Source organism: Mobula hypostoma, chromosome X1 (genome assembly GCF_963921235.1).
Source record: "Mobula hypostoma chromosome X1, sMobHyp1.1, whole genome shotgun sequence".
In the NCBI taxonomy this organism is placed as follows: domain Eukaryota; kingdom Metazoa; phylum Chordata; class Chondrichthyes; order Myliobatiformes; family Myliobatidae; genus Mobula; species Mobula hypostoma.
This window is the reverse complement of record NC_086128.1, coordinates 15,180,283-15,194,033: the sequence shown is the minus strand read 5'-3', so window position 1 is coordinate 15,194,033 and position 13,751 is coordinate 15,180,283.

Sequence of the window (13,751 nt, the reverse complement as noted above, 5' to 3'; positions counted from 1 at the left end):
GTCCTCTATTTTTCTGAGCTCCATGAGACTCTGAAAAGACCCTATCACTTCCACCTCCACCACAGACGCTGGCAGCCCATTCCACGCACTCATCACTCTCTGTGTAAAAAACTTATCCCTGATATCTCCTCTGTACCTACTTCCAAGCACCTTAAAACTGTGCCCTCTTGTGCTAGCCATTTCAGCCCTGGGAAAAAGCCTCTGACTATCTACATGATCAATGCCTCTCATCATCTTGTACACCTCTATCAGGTCACCTCTCATCCTCCGTCGCTCCAATGAATAAAGGCTGAGTTCACTCAACCTATTCTCATAAGTCATGCTCCCCAATCCAGGCAACATCCTTGTAAATTTGTAAACTGCCGATGGTGTGGAGCGATGTGCCCATGATGAGTCCATGGCTCTCTGCAGCTTCTTAAATACCTGATGAAATTCGTCAGGATACTGTTCTATTCTGAGAAATAGACCATTGAGTCTGTGCTGGGTAACAGAGCAATCTCATTCCTTTGATCTATTCTCCCCACCCCGATTGTTCCCCTCACCTTCACATTAGGGACAATTTACAGTGTCCAATTAACCCAGGTCTGGAAACCGGAGCACCAGGGGAAAATCCACATGGTCACGGGGAGAACGTGCAAACTCCACACAGACAGTACCTGAGGACAGGATTGAATCTTTGTCTCTGGAGGTGCCCTGCTGTGCCACTGAACTCCCTCATCTCAACACCTATTTCCTGAATCTCTGTCCCACCAGGATGTTAGGGGAGGGGGTGAGACTGAGAGACAGACTTGTGGTCCCAGGAAAGGAACCGATCGTGATCTGGGTTGTCTCAGGATTGTTATTGACCCCATTGGGCAAATCCAAATCGATGCAAAGTCTGTCAACTGTGGAAACAGGTAAAAAAAAAAGCTGTCTTTGTCCCTGGCAGCTTTAAATGCCTGTTTTACCTTGCCAAGCAGGGAGTTCATGACCACTTGTCAAAATTTTAATTACTTGAGAGCACCAAACCATCAAATATTCCACGTCTTCAACTGAGACAAAAACCAGAATGTGAAATTGTCGGCAGCCAGGGAATTATCTGCCTGTTTACAATAAATGTTTCCTCACCTTTCTTGTATCAGCAAAGAAAATAAACTAATCTGAATACATTAGTGTTTTATTCACTTGTTCTGACTTCTGGTCTAATTTGACGGTCTGACATCCCAAGGCTGATCGAGGTGACTGAGAGAGGAAAACACAATCTTTTACTGCCGGCTGCAGGGAAGATTTCAGCTGGGAAGCCTCTGTCGTTCTGAGTTTCTTCATGTGGCAATGCTGCCCTCTGTCGTTCAAATCCTGTCATTACCAGTTTGAAAGGGGCAGGTTATGGGTTGTTGTCTCAAAGTCGAAAGTTCAAAGTAAATTTATTATCACTGTAAGTGTATGTCACCAGATGTTACCCTGAGATTCATTCACAGTCGATACAAAGAAACAGAATGGAATCACTGAAAAACTACACATGAAGTTAGACAATCAACCAATATGTGCAAAAGAAGATAAACAGGCAGGTAGATCATCCCCACTTTCTCAAGGGCAATTAGAGATGGACAATAAATGTTGGTCTCAGCTGAAAGTGAATGGTATCAGGAACATACACCCCACTACTGGCCAGGCCTGTTCCCAATCAGCAAGCTGTTTAAATAGTGTTAAATTAATCAGGATCACAATTATTCTGAGGAATCTTAATAAGCAAATTCAAGGTGCTGCTGTTTTAATTTCTGCAAAATTTCACTGGGGAAATTCCCATTTATGTGGCACCCTAAATGTAACAAAACATCCCAAAGCACTTCGTAACAGGGATTTGTCAAAATAAAACTACAAATATTACATAAGGGTCACAGATTGAGGTTTAATGAGGATAAAGGACATACGAGAGGTTCTGAAAGGGAGCTCCAGAGCTGATGGCACCGATGTAGTGAGGAGGAGGCTTTACCAGGACCAAAACCGAGGGAATGGACAGTCATTGAAGGTTTAGAGTGAAATCAATCAGGGGCAGTCATTGAGCTTGGAAACAAGGTTGAGGATTTCAAAAACAAGGTCCAGAGAAGATCTGTGGGTCTGCACTGGATCTTTTTCAAAGGGCAAATGAGGGGTGAATGGGACCAGTGTGGGTTAGAACAGAGTGGACAGCAGAGTTTTGAATTATCTCAAGTGTACGTAGAAGAGAAGAGTCAGCCAGGAGAGTTTCAGAATAATTGAGCATGGTTTATTTGCATTGGGTCTCGAGGTAACCAGAACATGGATGAGAACTTCAGCAGCTAATGGATTGAGATGGGGCAATGACACTACAGAAGTGCATGTAAGTGAAGTAAGTCAGGATAGCAGTGTAAGGAAGAGTCTAAGGCCTGAGATAATGGCTGCAGGTAGAGATAGTGACAGAGCAGGTACCAGGAGAATGGAGTGTGGGTTAGAGAGTCATTGAACATTACAGCACAGAAACAGGTCTTTCTGTCCATCTAGTCTGCACCAAACTATTAATCTGTCTCAACCCATCCACCTGCACCCTGACCATAGCTCTCCACACCCCTCCCATCCCTGTAGCTATTTAAATTTCTCTTAAATGTTCAAACTGACTCCACATCCACCTCTTGCACCGGCAGCTCGTTCCACACTCTCACCACCCTCTGAGTGAAGGAGTTCCCCCTCATGTTCCCCTTAAACATTTCACCTTTCACCCTTAACCCATGACCTCCAGTCCTAGTCTCACCCAATCTCAGTGAAAAAACCCTGCTTACATTTATCCTCTCTATACTGATCATAATTTATCAAATTTCCACTCATTCATCTACGCTGTAGTCCTAACCAATTCTACCTTTACCTATGACTCAAGTTCTGGCAACCTCCTCGTAAATTTTCTCTGCACTCTTTCAATATTATTTACATCTTTCCTGTAGGTAGGTGTCCAAAACTGTACACAATACTACAAATTAGTTCTCACGCATGTCTTATACAACTTCATCATAACATCCCAGCTCCTGTACTCAATACATTGATTTATGAAGGCCAATGTGACAAAAGATTTCTGTACAACCCTGTCTACCTGTGATAGTAAATACAGTATTGTCCTTGGTGTTATCATTTCAGACTATCTGTCCTGGGACCAGCAATAAGTGCCAGTACAATGAAAACACGACAGCGCCTCCACTTTGTTAGATGTTTGTGAAGGTTCGGAATATCATCCAAAATTTTGACAAACTTCTATAGATGCACAGTGGAGAATATACTGACTTGTTGCATCATGGCCTGGTATGGAAACACCAACGCCCTAGTATAAAAAAGCCTCCAAAAAGTAGTGGATACAGCCCAGTCCATCATGAGTAAAGCCCTCTCCACCACTGAGCACATCCACATGGAGCACTGTCATAGGGAAGCAGCATCCATCATCAGGGACCCCAACCATCCAGGTCATGCTCTCTTCTTGCAGCTGCCATCAGGAAAGAGGTACAGGAGCCCCAGGACCCACACCGCCAGGTTCATGAACAGTTATTACCCCTGAACCAGCAGGCTTTTACACCAGATGGGATCACATCACTCAACTTCAACTGATCCCTCAAATGTTCCCACAACCACAATGTCCCAGTTTCAAGGACTCTTCTTGATCATTAATTTATTTATGATCTCTGTATTTGCACGGGTTGTTTGCTTTTGCATGTTGTTCATTTGTCTGTCCTGTTGGGGTTGGGGTTGCATTGGTTCCATTCTGTTTCTTGTATTTATTGTGAATGCCTGCAAGGAAATGAATTTCAGGGTTGTAAGTGGTGACATAAATGTACTTTGATAATAAACCAACTTACAAATCGAGGCATAGAGTCAGTGCTTTCCCCTGGGTGGATATATACAGGACATGCATTTAAGGTGAGAGGGGAAATGTTCAAAGGGGATGTACAGGACAAGAGTAGTGGGTGCCCGGAATGCACAGAGAGGGGTGGTGGTACGACAGAGACATTTAAGAGGCTCTTAGACAGGCTCATGAATGTACAGAGAACGGATGGATCTGAACTATTTGGGATTAGGTGTCACTATCTTAAAATGTTCGGTACAACATTGTGGGCCAAAGAGCCTGTTGCTGTACTGTGCCGGTCTGTGCTTTATGAATCAACTGAGCATTGCTGATCAGCAGCACCCACCACAAAACATGAGAACTCCACAGCTCTTGGCGTTGAACTTTTCCAGGGTACCTCAATGCACAGAATGATCTGTCAGTATGGCATGCAAAACACAAGCTTTTCGCTGTATCTCGATAGTAATAAACCAATACCAAGTGAGTTGGCAGCAGCAACTAAAATAAAACACAGTGACTGCCTGCAGTTACCACAACAGCACCAGTGTACGTAAAAACCGAGTAAAAGCTGCATTCAGTTCAGCACTAAATTGAATTTTTTCACTCGCTCATCAATTTTATTTTGTTCTCACTCAACCACCAGAGGGAGCCAAAAACAACAAAATTAAGTCGCCTTCAGGATTACATCTTCTCTATAGTATGGTCAAAACTTACAAAAATGTAAAATAAAGTCAAAAAAATATACAATGCTACTACATTTACATGTACAATATACCTACAAATAATGCAGTTGGATTTACCATGGCATGTACTCAGAGTTGACATTATCTTAAATGGAAGTCACTTGTACTGCAACAGTTCAAAGTGCATCTTAATGATTGAATTGGCCTTTGAACCTTTGTCTGACTCAGTGTGCTGACAAGCATGTGGCATGTCAAGAGTTATAAAGATCTCAACTTCCACTAGCGTCGATCAGAAGGAAGGGGTATCTATTGATCCCTTCTTCTCTGTTCATTGCCATCTTCTAATCTCCACAGCTCATCCATTTTGTTTTGCCGATGCTGATGGTGCTATCTATTTGTATGGCAGAGCAGGTTGACAGGCTCGATGATACCCACTTCCTGCGGGCTCATCGGTGCTTCCCCAAGCGTTTCCTTCAAGCCCAGGCCGTGCTTTGAATAACCAAGGCATAACCTTTCCTTTCAGGTGAATGCAAACACGAGGAAATCTGCAGATGCTGGAACTTCAAGCAACACATACAAAAAATGCTGGTGAACGCAGCAGGCCAGGCAGCATCTCTAGGAAGAGGTACAGTCGACGTTTCAGGCCCAGACCCTTTGTCAGGGCAGTCCTGACGAAGGGTCTCGGCCTGAAACGTCGACTGTACCTCTTCCTAGAGATGCTGCCTGGCCTGCTGCGTTCACCAGCATTTTTTGTGTGTGTTGCTTCAGGTGAATGTTGGCTTTCATGCCTTGAATGCTTCTAATGTTGTGATGTTCTAATGTTGTGATGTTCGAATGTTCTAGTGATGTTGTGGGGATGGAACTGGACTCTCTGATGGTGGTGTCTGAAAAGAGGATGCTGTCCAAGTTGCATGCCATCTTGGACAATGTCTCCCATCCACTACATAATGTACTGGGTGGGCACAGGAGTACATTCAGCCAGAGACTCATTCCACCGAGATGCAGCACAGAGCGTCATAGGAAGTCATTCCTGCCTGTGGCCACCAAACTTTACAACTCCTCCCTTGGAGGGTCAGACACCCTGAGCCAATAGGCTGGTCCTGGACTTATTTCATAATTTACTGGCATAATTTACATATTACTATTTAATTATTTATCGTGCAACTGTAACGAAACCCAATTTCCCTGGGGATCAATAAAGTATGACTATGACTATGACGAAGTTCATTATAAACTTTTCCAGCCACTCAGGACTGATTCTACATGCTCACAATTTCTTGCCTTCATGGCTGCTGGTTCCAAGCTATCAAATTTGGTGTTTGACCTGAGGACAATCAAAGAGGGAGTTTTGCTAATCAATCCTAATCACTACCTCAGCACAGTAACACTATAATCACTTTGCTCTGAAATAGATTCAATTTGTTTTAATTGTCTTCTTTCTCATAAAACTTGTTTGTTTTTTCTTGTGAATGTTGAACATCTTGCTGCTGCAAGTATTTTTTTGCACTTGTGCACACATGATTAACTTGACTTTGACTTTGCTTCTCTTTCACCACTTTTCACTTCAAACTCACACATGTTGATCACCTTGAACCTTTCCTGGTAAACACTGGTGACATTGTCCCATCTGACATAGTCTCATACTTACATTCTGAAGCACCTTCCGTTGACACTTAAACATTTGTTTCTTATATTTTCTTATGATCTAGGAGGCCTTTCAGCCCATCAAGTCTGCAAATCTCAGAGTTAACCAGCCATTCTTATTTCTCCATTAATATACTAGTAATGCATTCTTTCTCATACAACCATTAACTCCCTCAAATTCTACCAACATACACTGAGGTTAACTCACAGTGACCAATTAACCAGGGAGAATGTGCAAACTCCACACAGAGTTTGTGTGGAGGTCAGGTTCAAACCCAGGGACTGGTGTTGTGAGGCACTACTTGCTATACCACTGTTCCATTCAGAAATGCAGAAAAGTTCACTATAATTCCCAACAGTCTATACAATCCATCCAGGATCACCACCTTCTCTGCTCAGTTCGTGAGCTCACTGCTGCATATGGAAAGGAAAGGTACATCACATCCGGAGTTTCTCCGGTTAGCGGACGATTTTCCTCCACGTCTCTCTGACGTAGTGAGGAACCGCATACAAGGCAAGTTACGGCGGTGGTTTGCCATTGCCTTCTGTCGGGTGAGTTTCCAAAGATATCACCAGCTCGTAACCCAGCATGGATGGAAAGCATGCAGGGGAGACGGCTGGCTGGACGCTTTCGTCCCGAAGTCCAACGCTGATGCCACTACGCCACCAGCCGGGTCACGCTGCTATGTATATTCCTCCCAATAGACAGTGCACTGCTTGATTGCCAGAGTTTGCCTCTATCTTGTTTTGCTCTCAAGCAGACTGTTGACAAATGTCCCTTGACACCACAGTTGTGGCAAACAAGTTGTGTTTGCAGTCACAGCTCACTGTCACATAGTGCCACAGTGATAATACCAGCCTTACAGTTGGTGTCTGCCTTTAGCCAAAGATGTAGAAGACCTTAACCTCACTTACACTGCAGGCCTTTATTGGAAGATGTTGTTTCATTGACTGATGTCTCTATTATCCAGACAATAATAAATGCCTGCTTGAAATTCAGTCTCTTCTCACTGAGCAAAAGTCAAAGTAAAGTAAATTTATTATTGAAGCATATACATGTCAACACATACAACCCCAAGATTCATTTTCTTGCAGTCATTTTACAGGAAAGTAAAGAAATACGATAGAATTTATGAAGAACTATACATAAATAAAGCCTGACAAACAAGCAACGTGATAAAGAAGATAGACTGTGCAAATAAATAAAATAAATAATACTGAGAACATGAGTTGTGGAGTCCTTGACGGTGAGTCTCTAAGCCGCGTGGGTACATGGCCGGCAGCAAGCTTTACATCTGTAAAAAAAAAGAGCGTGTTGGTCTGTAGGTTGTGGAATCAGTTCAGTATTGAGGTGAATGAAGTTATCCACACTGGTTCAGGAGCCTGATGGTTATAGGGTAATAGCTGTTCCCAAACCTCATGGTGTGGGACCCAAGGCTTTTGTACCTCCTAACTGATGGTAGCAGTGAGAAGACAGCATGGCCTGGATGGTGGGGTCCTTGATGATGGATGCTGCTTTCCTGTAGATGTGCACCATAGTGAAGCGGGGGGCGGGGGCTTTGCCTGTGATGCACTGAACTGTTTCTTTATTAACACACACATCATGAATTCCACAAACTGGTGATCCCATATCATCTGCAAACTTGCACTATGTTCCCATTGTTCAACAGTTCATGTCAAACCTGCCTGAGACACTGCAATAGCTTCAATGGGGTACTGGTCCCATCCACTACACTGAAACCAGGGAGAACTAGAGAGAGACACTCACACTCTTCCAGTTTAAATAACATATCAAATGCCTTGTCTCCTGGCATGAAGAAGATAGCAATTCTGATAAGCCCAAACAACAGGAATTCTGCAGATGCTGGAAATTCAAGCAACACACATCAAAGTTGCTGGTGAACGCAGCAGGCCAGGCAGCATCTGTAGGAAGAGGTACAGTCGACGTTTCAGACCGAGACCCTTCGTCAGGACTAACTGAAGGAAGAGTGAGTAAGGGATTTGAAAGTGGGGGGGGGAGGGGGAATCCAAAATGATAGGAGAAGACAGGAGGGGGAGGGATGGAGCCAAGAGCTGGACAGGTGATTGGCAACGGGGATATGAGAGGATCATGGGACAGGAGGCAGGAGAAAAGGAAAAGGGAGGGGGGAAACCCAGAGGATGGGCAAAGGGTATAGTCAGAGGGACAGAGGGAGAAAAAGGAGAGAGAGAAAAAGAATGTGTGTATATAAATAAATAACAGATGGGGTACGAGGGGGAGGTGGGGCCTAGCGGAAGTTAGAGAAGTCAATGTTCATGTCATCAGGTTGGAGGCTACCCAGACGGAATATAAGGTGCTGTTCCTCCAACCTGAGTGTGGCTTCATCTTTACAGTAGAGGAGGCCGTGGATAGACATATCGGAATGGGAATGGGATGTGGAATTAAAATGTGTGACCACTGGGAGATCCTGCTTTCTCTGGCGGACAGAGAATAGGTGTTCAGTGAAATGATCTCCCAGTCTGCGTCGGGTCTCGTCAGGAGCACCGGACGCAGTATATCACCCCAGCCGACTCACAGGTGAAGTGTCGCCTCACCTCGAAAGACTGTCTGGGGCCCTGAATGGTGGTAAGGGAGGAAGTGTAAGGGCATGTGTAGCACTTGTTCCGCTTACAAGGATAAGTGCCAGGAGGGAGATCAGTGGGGAGGGATGGGGGGGACGAATGGACAAGGGAGTCGCGTAGGGAGCGATCCCTGCAGAAAGCAGAGAGTGGGGGAGGGAAAGATGTGCTTAGTGGTGGGATCCCGTTGGAGGTGGCAGAAGTTATGGAGAATAATATGTTGGACCCGGAGGCTGGTGGGGTGGTAGGTGAGGACCAGGGGAACCCTATTCCTAGTGGGGTGGTGGGAGGATGGAGTGAGAGCAGATGTACGTGAAATGGGGGAGATGCGTTTAAGAGCAGAGTTGATAGTGGAGGAAGGGAAGCCCCTTTCTTTAAAAAAGGAGGACATCTCCCTCGTCCTGGAAGGAAAACCCTCGATAAGCATGTATTTTACTACCTCTGTGCAAGCAAAATGGGCTTCTTCTCCCCTCTGCATTGTCATTTGCAGAGAAGTGTGTTCCATTCTTTCTACATATTCAATCCACAGCCACTTCCAGGATAACGGCGACACGCGGTGCATGTGGAAGGGCATTCAGGACATCACCAACTACAAGACAACACCTACCTGTGCTAGTGATGCGTTGAATAACTTCTACACTTGTTTTGAGGGCGGAAAATGACGTGGCGGCAAGGAAGACCACCCCTCCTCCAAACAACCAGGTGCTGTGTCTTACTTTATACTTTATACTTTATTGTTGCCAAACAATTGATACTAGAGCGTACAATGATCACAGCGATATTTGATTCTGCACTTCGCGCTCCCTGGATTACAAATCGATAGTAAATATTAAAAATTTAAATTATAAATCATAAATAGAAAATAGAAAAATGGAAAGTAAGGTAGTGCAAAAAAACCAAGAGGCAGGTCCGGATATTTGGAGGGTACGGCCCAGATCCGGGTCAGGATCTGTTCAGCAGACTTATCACAGTTGGAAAGAAGCTGTTCCCAAATCTGGCCGTACGAGTCTTCAAGCTCCTGAGCCTTCTCCTGGAGGGAAGAGGGACAAAAAGTGTGTTGGCTGGGTGGGTCGTGTCCTTGATTATCCTGGCAGCACTGCTCCAACAGTGTGCGGTGTAAAGTGAGTCCAAGGACGGAAGATTGGTTTGTGTAATGTGCTGGGCTGTGTTCACGATCTTCTGCAGCTTCTTCTGGTCTTGGACAGGACAACTTCCATACCAGGTTGTGATGCACGCGAGAAGAATGTTTTCTACAGTGCATCTATAAAAATTAGTGGCTGATGTGAGGAGAACCCTGTGCAGGGTCAACCCACGGAAAGTTGCTGGACCAGACAATATTCCTGGCAGAGTGCTTAGAGGATGTGCAGACCAGCTAGCTGAGATTCTCACTGACATCTTCAACATCTCCAACATCTCCCTGAGCAGCGCCGTCATTCCTACGTGCTTCAAGGCCGCCATCATCATCCCCGTGCTGAAGAAGTCTTCAGTGTTCTGCCTCAACGACTACCGTCCTGTCGCACTCACATCCATCATCATGAAGTGTTTCGAGAGGCTCGTAATGAGGCACATCAAGACCCTGCTGCCCTCCTCACTGGACCCCTGCAGTTCACATACTGTCCCAACCGCTCAACAGATGATGCCATTGCCATCACCCTCCACCTGGCCCTCACCCACCTGGACAAAAAAAGACACGTATGTTCGAATGCTGTTCAGAGACTTCAATTTAGCATTCAACACAATCATTCCTCAGAATCTGATCGGAAAGCTGAGCCTACTGGGCCTGAACACCTCCCTGCGCAACTGGATCCTAGACTTCCTGACTGGGAGACCTCAGTCAGTCCGGATTGGAAGCAGCATCTCCAACACCATCACACTGAGCACGGGGGCCCCCCAGGGCTGTGTGCTCAGTCCACTGCTGTTCACTCTGCTGACCCACGACCGTGCTGCAACACACAGCTCGAACCACATCATCAAGTTCACCAATAACACAACCGTGGTGGGTCTCATCAGCAAGAACGATGAGTCAGCATAGAGAGAGGAGGTGCAGCGGCTAACGGACTGGTGCAGAGCCAACAACCTGTCTCTGAATGTGAACAAAACAAAAGAGATGGTTGTTGACTTCAGGAGGACACGGAACGACAACTCTCCGCTGAACATCAACGACTCCTCCATAGAGATCGTTAAGAGCACCAAATTTCTAGGTGTTCACCTGGTGGAGAATCTCACCTGATCCCTCAGCACCAGTTCCATAGCAAAGAAAGCCCAGCAGCATCTCTACTTTCTGCGAAGGCTGAGAAAAGTCCATCACCCACCCCCCATCCTCACCACGTTCTACAGAGGTTGTATTGAGAGCATCCTGAGCAGCTGCATCACTGCCTGGTTCGGAAATTGCACCATCTCAGATCACAAAACCCTGCAGTGGATAGTGAGGTCAGCTGAGAAGATCATCTGTAATGCCATTACAGACATTTATACCACACGCTGCATCCGTAAAGCAAACAGCATTATGAAGAACCCCACACACCCCTCATACAAACTCTTCTCCCTCCTGCCATCTGGCAAAAGGCACTGAAGTATTCAGGCTCTCACGACCAGACTATGTAACAGTTTCTTCCCCCAAGCCATCAGACTCCTCAATACCCAGAGGTTGGACTGACACCAACCCTACTGCCCTCGACTGTGCCTATTGTCTTGTTTATTATCTATTGTAATGCCTGCACTGTTTTGTGCACTTTATGCAGTCCTGGGTAGGTCTGTAGTCTAGTGTAGTTTTGTGTTGTTTTACGTAGTTCAGTGTAGTTTTTGTATTGTTTCATGTAGCACCATGGTCCTGAAAAACGTTGTCTCATTTCTACTGTGTACTGTACCAGCAGTTATGGTCAAAATGACAATAAAAAGTGACTTGACTTGACTTGACTTGACAATTGCTATTGACATGATCTAAAGTAATGACTGGTCATTCCTAGTTGTTACATAAAGTCATAAGAAGCAGGAGTAGACCATTCAGCCTCTCAAATCTACATGCTATTCAATAATACCATAGCCGTTACTTCAACTCAGTGCCATTTTCTGCATAGGCCTAGAATACCATAAAGCATAGGAGCAGAATTAGGCCATTCTGTCCATTGAGTCTGCTCCATCATTCCATCATGGCAGAATTATTCTCCGCCTCAACCTCATTCTCCTGCCTTTTCCTCATAACCTTTGACACTCTGACTACTCAAGAACCTATCAACCTCCACTTTAAATATACTCAATGACTTGGCCTCCACAGCCATCTGTTCACCACCCTCATCTCTTGATATCCCAGGATGTGGGGATATTCATGATCCGCATATCCCTTGATTCCTTTGAAACCTCAAATGGCAGAACGGAGAGAGCCTCATGGCATGGTGTCAAGGCAACAATCCTTCCCTTGATGTTGGCAAAACAGAGGAGCTGGCCATTAACTTTAGGAAGTGGGATGGAGGACATGCTGCAGTCTGAGGTGCTGAGGTGAAAATGGTTGAAGATGACAGACAGCTTCAAATACCTAGGTGTAAGTATCACTAATACCTTGACCTGGTCCAGCCACGTAGACTCTATGGCCAAGAAAGCTCGCCAGCACCTTTACCTCCTGAGAAGCCTCAGGAAGTTCAGCATGTCCACGATGACCATCACCAATTTTCACAGGTGTACCCTAGAAAGTACCTAACTCGAATGCCCAATTGGTACGCCTAATGCTCTGCCCAAGATGGGAAGAAAATGTACACAGTCATAAACACAGCCCAGATCATCACGCAAACCAGCAATTCAGTCTACACTTCCCGCTGCCTCACTAATGCTTTCTTAATGACCTGCACTTGTTTGCAAGACCGGCATTTATTTCCCATCCCTAATTGGCATTGACCGGCTAATGTATTTCTGGGGAAAGTGTTTCCACAATGCTGTTGCTGAATTGTGTTTGGGGGGGGGGGCTGCTGTAGAGTGTGGGTGTTTCAGGATTTACAATGTTGGAATGAAGACTATGTTCTATAATACAACGGTTTCAGTCTCGCAGATGGAATCAGTATCCCATTGAAGCTATTGCAGCCTCTGAAGCAGGTTTGAGGCAAACTGTTGAACAATGGGAACATAGGCAAAGCCCCCCCCCCCCCACTATGGAGCACATCTACAGGAAAGCAGCATTCATCCTCAAGGACCCCACCATCCAGGCCATGCTCTCTTCTCACTGCTACCATTGGTCAGGAGGTACAAAAGTTCTGGTTACTACACCATGAGGTTCGGGAACAGTTATTACCCTACAACCATCAGGCTCCTGAACCGGTGTGGATAGCTTCATTCACCTCAATACTGAACTGATTCCACAACCTACAGACCAACACTTCCTCAAATTTTTTTTTTACAGATGTGCGGACCAACCGTTGCTCTGAGCAGGTAATTTTTACACGGCCTGAAAACTGCGCAGCACTTTACTAAGATATTATATCAGGAAAATTCCAGCAGTGCAGCAACAAAGGCTATGTGCAGAGGAGCATTTGAGTTACTGTGTGGCCACATACTCACACGGCTTAGAGGGAACAGTGCTACAGACTCACTGTCAAGGGCTCTACAACTCATGCTCTTAGTATTATTTCAATCCAATGCACAGTCTCATATTTCCTTCTAGTAATGATGGAGGCCATCCAGCCTGTCGAATCTATCACAGAGCAATTCTATCTCCTCATTTATTTTCCCTGTAATCTGATCTCGCCACATTCCCATCAACTCCCTCCAGATTCTATCCCTCACCTACACACTAGGGGCAATTTACAGTGACCAATTAACCTATGGACCCTCATGTCTTTGGGATGTCGGAGGAAATACTTTATACTTTATTGTCGCCAAACAATTGATACTAGAACGTACAATTATCACAGCGATATTTGATTCTGCGCTTCGCACTCCCTGAAGTGCAAATCAATAGTAAATAGTAAAAATTTAAATTATAAATCATAAATAGAAAATAGAAAATAGAAAAGGGAAAA